The 13417-nt window shown below is 46.4% G+C and overlaps 1 protein-coding gene across 4 annotated transcripts in view; it reads left to right on the plus strand.

Moving 5' to 3' along the window:
* LOC113407498 (ras-specific guanine nucleotide-releasing factor RalGPS1) overlaps nucleotides 1–13417 on the plus strand; it is a 287535-nt gene that overhangs the window by 93561 nt on the left and 180557 nt on the right. The gene's annotated exons all lie outside the window — the stretch shown is intronic.

A 13417-nucleotide genomic window follows, 5' to 3' on the forward strand; every position in this document is an offset into this window, starting at 1 on the left:
TGCGTCTGATGAAGTGGGCATTCACCCACGAAAGCTTATGCTCCAATACTTCTGTTAGTCTTAAAGGTGCCACAGGACCCTCTGTTGCTTTTTAGTCCTGTTTGTTTCTATTAAGCTTTTTTGTTAAATAACAAATTTTGATGAATAAGAGAAGGAAAAGATATTAAGTAGGTTTTCCCCCAGATGTTTGCTGTACATTTCCTTTCATAAGGTGGTCTGGGTGAAGGGTTTAGTGTAAAAAGGGTTCCTGATGAAATAGAAACATTTTTCCCATTTATAAGAGTATTTAGTGTCTTTGATTTGTGTAGCAGTTCTTGTCCCAAAAGACGTGGTGTTGAATTCTGTCAGAATGGTTACATTTTTACTGTGCTTCTGAGAAGACTGTTGAAAATGTGGCTAGATGGCTATATACCGCTGTTAATCCCAAGTTATGAAAGGCAGTGGAAATCCGACCACTGAAAGCAGTTGGCTAAAGCTTGTTACAAATCGCAAACAGCCTGTCTGATTGTGCTAAACTGACTTGCCAGTGAGTCTCCTGTTTGACATAATTTATCAGCCAGAATGACCTGAAGAAAAGCTCTGTGTAGCTCAAAAACTTGTCTTTGGTTGGTCCAGTGAAACATATTACCTCACCCACCTTGTCTTAGCCAAAATGTCTTCATTTGCTCAAGCTTATGAAAGTCAGTTTGTCTTCTTTATTCAGTTTTTATTTTAAAATGCATCTTTTTATATAAGTCCCTGATACTGTGTTAAATAATTTAGTTAGCCCTAATTTCAAGTAATTGTTGAGACATCAAGCGATTAAAAAAAATCGTGATTAATCGTGCGATTAATCGCACTGTTAATAATAGAATACCATTTATTTAAATATTTTGGATGTTTTCTACACTTTCAAATGTATTGCTTTCAATTATAACATAGAATACTACATGTACAATGCTCACTTTATATTTATTTTTGATTACAAGTATTTTCATTGTAAAAAAACAAAAGAAATAGTATTTTTCAATTCACCTAACACAAGTACAGTAGCGTAACCTCTTTATCATGAAAGTTTAACTTACAAATGTAGAATTATGTACAAAAAAAACCTGCATGCAAAAATAAAACGTAAAATTTTATAGCCTGCAAGTCAACTCAGTCCTTCTTCTTGGTCAGCCAATCACTCAGACAAACAAGTTTGTTTACCTTTGCAGGAGACAATGCTGCCCTCTTCTTGTTTACAATATCACCTGAAAGTGAGAACAGGCGTTCGCGTGGCACTGTTGTAGCCGGCGTCGCAAGATATTTACGTGCCAGATGCGCTAAAGATTCCTATGTCCCTTCATGCTTCAACCACCATTCCAGGGGACACGCATCCATGCTGATGACTGGTTCTGCTCGATAACAATCCAAAGCAGTGTGGACCGATGCATGTTTATTTTCATCATCAGAGTCAGATGCCACCAGCAGAAGGTTGATTCTTCTTCGAGTGATTACTCCTGTGTATTCCACAGTAGGTGTGCGTGCTCGCCACGTGAACCGGTGCCGGAAGTTTTTCCCTTAGCAGTACCCGTAGTGGGGGAGCACCGCTGCAACCCCTGGAGTAGCGCCTCTATATCGCGCTATAAGGGGAGCTGTGCACTCCCCCCACCCTCAGTTCCTTCTTGCCGCCAGTGAAGGTAGTCGGAACTTAGTGCTCCAGCTCTGCTGCAGCACTGCAAACCTTAGTAGTACAACTCTTCTTAGTAATCCGAATTTCTAGTTAGTGGCCTGGCTCGGGGCATGCCCCATGCCCCAGGCTTCAAGTCGTGCGACTCCTGTCGCAGTTCTATGCCCAGAAGCGATCCACATACTCAGTGTCTTCGCTGTCTGGGCGAGACTCACGTAAGTGAGCGTTGTAAAATCTGCCGGTCGTTCAAACCAAGAACGAAATGCGAACGAGATATCCGTCTCCGGGCCTTACTAATGGAGTCGGCATTGGCACCAGTACGTCATCCCGATCCGGCGCCGGGCGCGTCTTCAGTGTGCAGCGACGCCCCATCAGCTAGTCGGCACCACTCCCCCGCTAAGAAGCAAGGGAAGACTCAGCGGTGCCGAGAAAAGGACAGGGGCAAGTCCGCACCTGAGTTGGGCAGCCCACGATCCCCCTCGGGACCCAGACCTCTGACTCGCGCTGAGTGGAGTAGTCCGGTCCCGTCAGTGCGTGTCTCCTCGGCAGTGAGGGTACCATTGACGCCGGAGGCAGCGCAGGCGGCGCGTGATATTCTCGCCCTTCCAGTGCCAAGTGTGCCACCCGAGATGGGCCCTTGCTCCAGAGGGAAGCCGCCACTGGGAGCTCATCGACCCTCCCCAGTTCGGCATAGCCCCCGCTCCGAGGATGAGGTGCCTACCCATTCTGCGAGGCCATCTCGTAGCCCGCGCCAGACGCCCACGCCGTTCGCTGACTCACCTGAGAGGGAGTCCCGAGGGTCCTCCGCTACCGGGAGGGGTCGCAGGCACCTACAGGAGTTATAGGAGCAGGTCTCCACGCCATCGGCACCAACGCTCAGACTCGAGTGATCGCTCCGACAGGCGTCGTTCACGAAGCACCCCTCGGCCAGCACTGGCACCTAACCGTCGTAGCCACGGTCACCGTGGTGACTCTGGAAGCAGTACCTCTGATGGGTACAGGTCTTCCTCGTCGAGATCTAAATCTCAAGGCCAGCACCGACGAGGCCGTGGACGTTCCCGTCGCTCGTGTGGCACCGTGTGCACGTCAGCAACGTTGTCCTTGGCACCCAGCCGCCCATCCCCGGGCCGCACCACCCCGCACTATCTAGCGGCTCTGCTAGGTCCCCAAGTGGGGCATTGGCAAGGGGCACCCTGGCATGGACAATGGTGTCAGTGGGCACCTTGGCCCCAACCGCCGGTACCAGCACGACCCCGTTCGGTGGCCGGGGCATCGCAGGTGCATTCAATGTCTCCGCCTCGACACCGGGAGCAGATCCGGTCCCTTCACCGGCACCGGAGGAATCCATTGTGGTGCCACCACCTGCCTTACAGGAAGACTTTAAGACTCACCAGGAGCTCCTTAGGTGGGTCGCCTCCAATCGCCAGCTCCAGGCTGAGGAGATGGAGGAGCCGTCGGACACGTTGTTCCACGTCTTGTCGTCCTCGGCACCGGGCCGTGTGGCCCTACCTCTCCACCAAGGGGTGGCCAATATCTCCACGTCGCTTTGGCAAACCCCGGCGTCCTTGGCGCCTATTTCAAAAAAGGCAGAGAGGAAGTACTTTGTGCCAGCAAAGGGGCACGAATATTTGTACTGTCACCCGGTACCCAACTCTCTGGTGGTGGAATCGGTAAACCACCGAGAGGGGCATGGCCAACCCGCGCCCACCCCCAAAGATAAAGACGCCAGAAGACTGGATACCTTCGGCAGGAAGGTTTATTCATCCGCGAGCTTCCAGCTCAGGGTGGCTAATCATCAAGCCCTCCTGAGCCTCTATGATTTTAACCTGTGGGGGTCCCTGCCAAAGTTCAAACCTCTTCTTCAGGAAAAGGATAAGGAGGAGTTCAGAGCTTTGGTCGACAAAGGCACGGTGGCGGCGAAAGCGGCCCTCCAAGCAGCTTCGGACATGGCAGATACAGCAGCCCGTTCGATGGCCTCTGCTGTTGCCATGCGCAGGGTGTCATGGCTCTCGCTGTCAGGGCTGTCCGCGGAGTCCCAGTCCCTCATGCAGGACTTGCCTTTCGACAGGAAAGCCCTGTTTGCGGATCAGACTGACACCCATCTACACGGGATGAAGGACTCCTGCACCACCCTGCAAACTCTGGGCCTATATGTCCCACCGGCTAAGGACAAACCCAGGCCACAGACCTCGGCTCCTCCAAGTAGGGGCAGATATGAGCCTCCACCTAAGAGGGCGAGGGAGCAGACACGAGCCTCCACCTAAGAGGGCGAGGGAGCAGAGGCGTCGATCCCAGCGCCAGTCCCGCTCGGCCCCGCGACCTGGGCCCTCCAAGGGCAAAAGGCAGGGGAAGAGGCGCTTTTGATTCTTTGCGGGGGGGCACCTGGCCTGTTGCCAGGAGAGCCCCCCAGTTAATAAAGTTTGTGTTCTGCAACCGTTTATCTGCCTTCCGAGTGCAATGGTCCCGTATAACGTCGGACCAGTGGGTCCTCAGCACCATTTCCAGGGGCTAAATGTTGCAGTTCATTTTGCCCCCCCTCCACCACCCCTCGCCCCCGGAAATCCCCGGGGACCTGGAGCACGCCCTTCTTCTGGACCAGGAGGTGACACGCCTCCTCACCCTGGGCGCAGTGGAGAAGGTGCCTCGGGAATTCCAGGGCAGGGGTTTCTACTCCCGGTATTTCCTGATTCCAAAGACAAAAGGCGGGCTCAGGCCCATCCTCGACCTGCGGAGCCTCAACCAGTTTATGGTTGTTACAAGTTCTGCATGGTTTCCCTGGCCTCTATTATTCCATCCCTAGACCCGGGGGATTGGTTCGCAGCCCTGGACCTCCAGGATGCCTATTTCCACATCCATATTTTCGAGGGTCACAGGCACTTCCTCCGCTTCCTGGTAGGGCAGGACCACTACCAGTTTACGGTCCTTCCTTTTGGTCTCTCCACGGCCCCCAGGGTTTTTACCAAATGCATGGTGGTAGTGGCAGCCTACCTCAGGAGGAATGGGCTGCAAATTTTCCCCTACCTGGATGACTGGCTGCTCAAAGGCAAGTCTCGGTCCCAGGTGCAAGCCCAGATGAAATTCCTGCTGGCCACTTGCGAGAGTCTAGGCCTAGTGGTAAATGAGGACAAGTCCACGTTAGTGCCGGTTCAGCACATACACTTCCTAGGAGCGCAGCTGGACTTGGTGGTGGCCACGGCCTCTCTTCTCAGGGACAGGTTTGAGACGCTCGAAAGTCTCATAGCCTCGGTCACGTCCTTCCCCGTGACAACGGCAAGGGTGTGCCTTCAACTCCTGGGCCACATGGCAGCCCGCACCTCCATGGTGCCACATGCCAGGCTCAGAATGAGGTCCCTCCAACTCTGGCTGGCCTCCCAATATTCCCTGGACCGTACCAGGCCGTTCAGGAAATCCTCGCAGCTGTTCGTGGCATCGGCCGAGCATATGAGAAGGCAACCAGTCTCCACCCAGCGCCTTTCCCGCTGGATCACCTCATGCGTACGCACGTGTTACGACTTGGCAGGGGTTCCCCCGCCACCTATCGTAAAGGCGCATTCTACGAGAGCGCAGGCCTCGTCAGCCGCCTATGTAGCCCACGTCTCTATCCAGGATATATGTAGGGCTGCCACGTGGTCCTCTGTCTGCACCTTTTCCTTGCACTATGCGATCATCTCCCAAGCACGGGATGACGCCGGGTTTGGTAGGGCGGTACTCTGTCCTGATAACCTTTAAACTCCTACCCACCTCCATCAGATTTAGCTTGGAGTCACCTACTGTGGAATACACAGGAGCAATCACTCGAAGAAGAAAGGACAGTTACCTGTTCCGTAACTGGCATTCTTCGAGATGTGTTGCTCCTGTCTATTCTACACCCCGCCCTCCTTTCCCCTCTGTTGGAGTTGTCTGGCAAGAAGGAACTGAGGGTGGGGGGAGTGCGCAGCTCCCCTTATAGCGCGATATAGAGGCTCTACTCCAGGGGTCGCAGCGGTGCTCCCCCACTACGGGTACTGCTAAGGGAAAAACTTCCGGCACCGGTTTACGTGGCGAGCACTCACACCTACTGTGGAATAGACAGGAGCAACGCATCTCGAAGAGCGCCAGTTACAGAACAGGTAACTGTCCTTTTTCTTTTTTGGTGGTTTGGGTTCTGTAGTTTCCGAATTAGAGTGTTGCTCTTTTAAGACGTCTGAAAACCTGCTTCACACCTTGTCCCTCTCAGATTTTGGAAGGCACTTCAGATACTTAAATCTTGGGTCGAGTGCTGTTGCTATCTTTAGAAATCTCACATTGGTACCTTCTTTGCGTTTTGTGAAATCTAAAGTGAAAGTGTTCTTAAAATGAACAACATGTGCTGGGTCGTCATCCGAGACTGCTATAACATGAAATATGTGGTAGAATGTGGGTAAAACCGAGCAGGGGACATATAATTCTCCCCCAAGGAGAGGATTGCCAATCACATATTTAATTAATGCATTATTTTTTTTAATGAGCGTCATCAGCATGGAAACATGTCCTCTGGAATGGTGGCCGAAGCATGAAGGAGCATATGAATGTTTAGCATATCTGGCACGTAAATACCTTGCAATGCCAGCTACAAAAGGGCCATGCAAATACCTGTTCTCATTTTCTGGTGACATTGTAACTAAGAAGCAGGCAGCATTATCTCCTGTAAATGTAAACAAACTTGTTTGTCTTCGCAATTAGCTGAACAAGAAGTAGGACTGAGTGTTGTGAAGTTTTACATTGTTTTGTTTTTGAGAGCAGTTATGTAACAACAACAAAAAATCTACATTTGTAAGTTGCACTTTCACGATAGAGATTAGACTACAGTACATGTATGAGGTGACTTGAAAAATTCTATTTCTTTAGTTTATCATTTTTACAGTGCAAATAAAAAATAATATACACTTTGATTTCAATTACAATACACAATAGAATCATAGAATATCAGGGTTGGAAGGGACCTCAGGAGGTCATCTAGTCCAACCCCCTGCTCAAAGCAGGACCAATCCCCAGACAGATTTTTGCCCCAGATCCCTAAATGGCTCCCTCAAGGATTGAACTCACAACCCTGGTTTTAGCAGGCCAATGCTCAAACCTCTGAGCTAAACAGTCAAAAATATTTAATAAATTTCAATTGGTATTCTATTGTTTAACAGTGCGATTAAAACTGCGATTAATCCTGATTAATTTTTTTGAGTTAATCGTGTGAGTTAACTGCGATTAATCGACAGCCCTACTTGAAATAGCTATATCTCTGGGCCCCTTGGAACTCTATTATACTCCAGGTTGTAACATTTTTTTATAATGCCATATTTTTGTATATCAGATGCAGTAATTCTCCCCTCTGTTGGAGTCTCTCAGGGTTCCTTTCTTGAATTGACTCTAGTTCATTAAATTCACTTCCCTCCTCAATGTGGAGAGAAATATGCAACAGCTTTTTCCCCCCCAGTTATGAATTCCACAAACTGGGTTTTAGACAAAACAAGTTTATTAACTACAAAAGATAAATTTTAAGTGATTATAAGGGATAGCAAACAGATCAAAGCAGATTGCCCACAAATAAAACAAAACGCAATCTAAGATTAATATACTAAAGAAATTGGTTACAAGTAGCAAATTCTCACACTAAATGATGATGTTTTAGGCAGATTACAGAGACTTGCTTTCAGCTTAAAACTCCAGATATTCCTTTCAGAGGCCAAACAACCTCTAGCCTGGGCTCAGCCCTTCTCCCCCCAACCCCCTTCAACTCAGTCTCTGTTTCTCAGGTGTTTCCAGCAGCCTTCTTTCTCAGGTGGGAACAAACCACAATGATGTCACTCCCCTGCCTTAAATAGTTTTTGCATATGGTGAGAATCCTTTGTGTCCAAGTTTGATTCCCCACCCCCGGTCAGTGGAAAAACACTGGTATTCTAAGATGGATTCCAATACCAGATGTCTTGGTGACATGCCTCTGTAGGGCCATAGCAGCCATGATTCGGAGGCTGTTCTCAGCGTCCCCAGGAAGACTTCCCAAGAAGGTGAGATTAGCATCTTCAAAGACCTATTGCTCTCTCTAATGGCTCTTCCTCACAGTGAGCCATTTAGACTGATTGCATTCTGTCTGGTGGGTGTTCCCCCGGTGTAAACACACTTGTAATATTACTAACTTCAGATACAGAAATGATACATGCATACAAATAGGATAATCATATTCAGTAAATCATAACCTTTCCAATGATCTCACATGCCTTATCTTGCACAAAATACATCATAATCATGCCATATTCATATCATAACAATATATCTGTGAAGAATATAGGGGCATGCACAGGCAGTTCTATGTCAACTTAACTTTTGTCAACCAAACTTTGCAGTGTAAACATAGTATAAAGTTCTCCGATGAACTTCAGTCTACTGCACGTGATCATTGTTGCTTCCAAAATACTATCAGCAGACCAATACTTCTGAAAAGCATCTGTAAGTGATTTAATACTCCCTTCCACAGTATGAAAGCTGGCCATGACTTTCTTTTGAAGGCTTGGGGGAAGAAGGAGGAAGACTAAGACTTGTGTACTGTTGTGACGGGGTCCCTGGGGTGCAACCTGAAACTGGGGTACTGCTGAGCCCTCTGTCTTACCAACCAGGGCTCCCTCTTGCACTGTGATAATGTGACAAACTGCAAATCCCTCCAGGTCTTGCACTCTCACAAACATCCACAGGCGGGGATACACCCAGCTGAGTTACATGAATGCTTTCATGAGCCACCCATGAACCAACAATAGAGAGACTCCAGCCAGTTCCCCAGCCTAGGACTTGGTGCTAGATGTAAACCAATAGAGATACTCATTTTCCAAAATAGAACTTTGCACACAATAAAGAAACAGACAACAAAATTAAAGTGCTAACAAACAAAGCCGAAATCTCATTATAGGCGAGTCTCATCTTACGCTGGGGTTACGTTGCGCTGTCAGCGTGTAAAGCAAAAATTGCGTATAGTCAAAATTACATTGGGTGTAATGGCGGGTGGAATCGCCCGCACTACAGGTACAGTATTAAAATTGTTATTTTTCTCTTTTTTTTGTTTTGTTTTTTGCCCACCGTGCAAAGCTGAATTCGCGCATGTTAAATGCGCGTAAGATGAGATTCGCCTGTACTTCAAAGCGGGTTGTAAAAGTCTCTGAAAGGAGATGTAGAAACGCGATGGAGCAGCAAACTACTCATGTTTAAGACAATCAAGGAGCAGTGGGACAGAATATATACAATTTTGACAGAAAATGGGGATACTCAGCTCATTGATAGCATTGACCACAATACCTTGAACATCTTAATAGAGTTCCTTTAGCCTTCAAAGAAGTGTCAGATGCACTAGAGCGGTCATCTAGAGCAGTGGTCTCCAAAGTGGTGTGTGCGCAAAAGGATTCTTGGGGGTGCGTGGCAGGAGGAGCGGTGTTGGGTTTTTTTTTTTTTTTCCTTCGGCAGTTCGGGCGGGAGTCCGCGCGGCTTTTTTTTTTTTCTTTTCTTTGCTTCAGCAAAAATGGTAGAGCTGGTGCGGCAGGGGGTGCGTGCTCAAAATTTTTTTACTGATCAAAAAAGTTTGGAGACCACTGATCTAGAGTAGTCATCGCAGCCCAGTCTCCACTTAGTGCCCATTTGGTACAAAAGGCTGAAAAAGCATCTTCATCCTTCTACGACTGATGAAGATAGTCTAAGTCAAAGCTTTGCAATGTCTCATGGAAAAATTTGAAATTAGACCTATGCATAGAGTAGCGGTTTTCCTACACCTGCGAACGAAGGGGATGAAATGTTTTCACTGAAGAAGAGAGACAGGAAGATTATCAAGAAACCAAGAAGCTTGTCTCATTGCATGAAGAAAAATATTGCTGCAGTGAATCTTATGCTTCTTTTGTCAGCTACATAGACTACATTACCAAAGGAGAAAAAATTGTCACAGAGTTTGAGGATTCGAATAACGAGTGTGGAAATGATGATGATGAAGTGTCAAAGTATGTCACCCTGATGCTGACAAAGAATGAAGATGTGCAGCTGCTGGAGTGGTGGAGACAACAGAAGCACAATTTTCTTCTTTTTTCAGTCGAGTTGCACGGTTTGTGCATTCCACCGTCCCTGCATCCAGGGTACCCTCCGAGAGAGCCATCTCAGTCTCTGGTTGCACAGTTAATGAGAATCAAACTTCACTTTAGCCAGGAACTGTGGATGATTTAATGGTTTTACACAGTAATATTTCAAAGAAAATCAACTGTTCCAAGAGACATCTAAGACGAAGTCCCGCAATTCAGGGCTGGTATAAGTCACAAGCTAAACAGGCGCCCAACTTTTTATTTTATAGTTCAGTTTGTGATTTTGAGTATTATTGACTTGAGATGTTTATTTTATTTTTGTATGTAAAATGCTGTTTGTTCTGATGCCTGTTTAAAATAATATAGCAAGTGTGTGCATTTATGAAGCCATATAGCTTCCTTATACAGTATTGATGCATGCATATTGATGCTCCTCCTGAGAGGTACAGTGAGATACGGCACTGGTGCATGAGCAGATGCGGATACATATGAAAGTGGGGTGCGGATCGCGGGTCAGATACAAGTTATTTATTGTGGATGCGGATCCAAATTTTTATATTCCCACAGCTCTCTATCTGTAAGAAGACCTCAGTTTCAAGTCTCCTTTTTTAAAAGGTCTTCCCCTCCGCACGGATATTCAGGATAGGTAAACTTTAGCCAGGATGTCTTTTCCTGGGTTGTACAATTTTTCGAGGTGCTTTTAGCTAGTATCGTCTGGTTAGGGAGGCAGCCTCTGCCTGACTGCACCACAAATCATGAGCATGGTTTTCTATGTACACTAATACATACATTCATAACCACACTCTTCATACATATCTCCTAATGACCATTAAGTTTAATACATTACAAGCTTTCATAAAAAATCTTACTCGCCTTTTATAATATAATAAAGTTGTGTATAATCTGTTGATTCAACTGCCTATTCTTTGCGGTCAAACTCCCTATTCTCCCCGTGGTGTGTTTGGACCCTGATTGTCACAGGCGCAGAGAACCCAGCTGCTGGTGGTGTCCCAAAGCTGCCTGGGCCCATATGCTGCTGGCCTGTTTACTGCAATAGAGCTAATCAAACTCATCCCAGAGTAGCATAGGAAAGTCTCCTGTCACCGGGGAAGAAACAAGGCATCACATAACTAGAAATCTTTGAAAGGATTGCAGAGTATCTCCACGAAAGCTTCATTTAGATCTCTTGAGGATAAAAGGGATGCCCTTATTCAGATAAACAAAGTACGCTTCCTCCCCCTCCCCCCCGTCTAGCCTAGTAAACCAAAGAATTGAAAAGTGGACACTGAGTCTACTTTCTGACACTAATCTGATGTGGACTGTGTAATCAGATTGCCTTTCTAATTTCTTTGAATTTATTCCCTAATGTTTTATTTTCTGACATTATACTACTAAAGTAAACAATCAAAAGTCAATGCCTTTGTTCTGTAAATCCACGGATGAGATGGGCACCATTTTAAAATGGGGAATGATGGTGGAAGCGGGTTTAGGTAGGAAGATGAGGTTTTGGGTAACAAAAGGCAAAAAAATTATTATAAATTGCATGTATGTGCTTAACGAGCTCCCTTCCCCTTCATCAGCAAGCTTATCTGCACTCACTTGGTGGGACTGGTTTGAAACCGCTGCTGTGTTTCCCACCTCCAATTATCAGTAACCAGTTTGCTTAAAAATTATTGAAAACTGAGCTCCGTATGTAATGCTCCTCTAGGTATTACACAGTTTTGTAGTATTTGGAATATAAATGTCTGATTCTGAACCTTCGTTTGATACCAGAATGATGTCAAAGAGCTGTTTTGCTCCATGATTGTGCGTTTAGTTCTAACCAAATTTCTGTGACTTCAACAAGAATACAGTACTTTAGGGACTTGACTCTCTCCTGGTGCTGTTCTGTATAAACAAATATGGAACTGTAAAACTGCACAGTGTGAGGTTAGATAGGATAAACAAGGTTTTTTCTTACTGGAAGTAGACACAGGGATAGTGTCTGGTTATACATCCAGCCAGAGTCTGCAAGAAATAATTTTAGTTTCTCAGAAGTTGAAGAAGCAGTACAAGTTTGGGGATGGGAGGAGTAATGCAGCAGAGAATGCGTCTATAGTGTTTATTTTTTAGAACTCTGTAAACAGCAGTTGCATTACATCCTGCTAAACCTTGATCTTTTTTCAGCATTTTTAACAGTGTAACAAAGAAAAAGTTGCAAGATAAGGTACATCGGTTTTCACTTGCTAATTCGTCATGACTAGAAAGTATTTTTATTTTTTTTATATTAAAACTTTGTCAATTTTATTTTAATTTTTAAATATTTAAAGTGAAAGCTTGAAATGTTAATGCAATTTTAGATATGTTGTATTTGGTAGCAGCCACACTTTAAAAAAGAATATTCCAGTAACACAGTTGTTGTAGACTTCACACTATATAGCAGGGGTGGGCAGACTACGCCCGAGGGCCGCATCTGGCCCACCAGCCATTTTAATCCAGCCCTTGAGCTACCGCTGGGGAGCGGGATCTGGGGCTTGCTCCTCTCTGGCACTTCAGCCAGGGAGCAGGGTTGGGGGCCGCTCCACGCAGCTCCTGGAAGCAGCGACATGTCCCCCCTCCGGCTCCTACACATAGGGGCAGCCAGGGGGCTCCACTCTGCACGCTACCCCCACCCCAAGCACCGCCCCCTGCAGCTCCCGTTGGCCAGGAACCATGGCTTGAGGTAAGCGTTGCCCGTAGCCTGCACCCTGAGCCATCCCCACCCCTGCCCCAGTCCTGATCCCCCTCCTGCCCACCAAACTCCTCAGTCCCAGACTGGAGCACCCTCCTACACCCCAAACCCCTCATCGCCTGCACCCCCAGCCGGAACCCTCCCTCTGCCCCACCCCAGCCTGGAGCCTGCACCCCCAGCCAGAGCCCTCACCCCGTCCCATACCCCAACCCCAATTTCATGAGCATTCATGGCCCACCATACAATTTCTATACCCAGATGTGGCCCCCGGGCCAAAAAGTTTGCCCACCCCTGCTATATAGTATATAATCTTACTACAGTAGAACCTCAAAGTTACGAACACTTTGGGAATGGAGGTTGTTCGTAACTCTGAAATGTTCGTAACTGAACAAAATGTTATGGTGGTTCTTTCAAAAGTTTACAACTGAACATTGACTTAATACAGCTTTGAAACTTTACTATGCAGAAGAAAAATGTTGCTTTCCCTTTATTTTTTTTAGTAGTTTAGGTTTAACACAGTACTGTATTTGCTTTTTTTGTGTGTCTCTCTGCTGCTGCCTGATTGTGTACTTCTAGTTCCAAATGAGGTGTGTGGTTGATCGGTCAGTTCGTAACTGGTGTTCATAACTCTGAGGTTCTACTGCAGTATATTAAAAATATAACATTTGTGAATCTTATAAGACTTTAAGAAGGACATTTTATAGTATAAATTACTTGTAAATATCAGCTTATCTAGCAATGACAAGACATCAAACTGAGGAATCTAGAGTATAGATTAGGCCTTGATTTAGTTTAAATATTATTGGTCAGATTTTCAGAAGTGCTGAGCATCCACAAATCCCATTGAAGTTAATGTAAGCTGCTAGTGCTCAGTACGTTTGAAAATCAGACCATATCACTTTGTAGTAATGTAAACTTGTAATTAAGGTTGCAGTTCAACTTTTATTGTATCCACTTATGTCCATTCATAACTGTCTCAGATTTTCTTTTTGCCTT

This window comes from Terrapene carolina, unplaced genomic scaffold (assembly GCF_002925995.2).
Source record: "Terrapene carolina triunguis isolate 2854851 unplaced genomic scaffold, T_m_triunguis-2.0 Scaffold212, whole genome shotgun sequence".
Taxonomy (NCBI): Eukaryota; Metazoa; Chordata; order Testudines; family Emydidae; genus Terrapene; species Terrapene triunguis.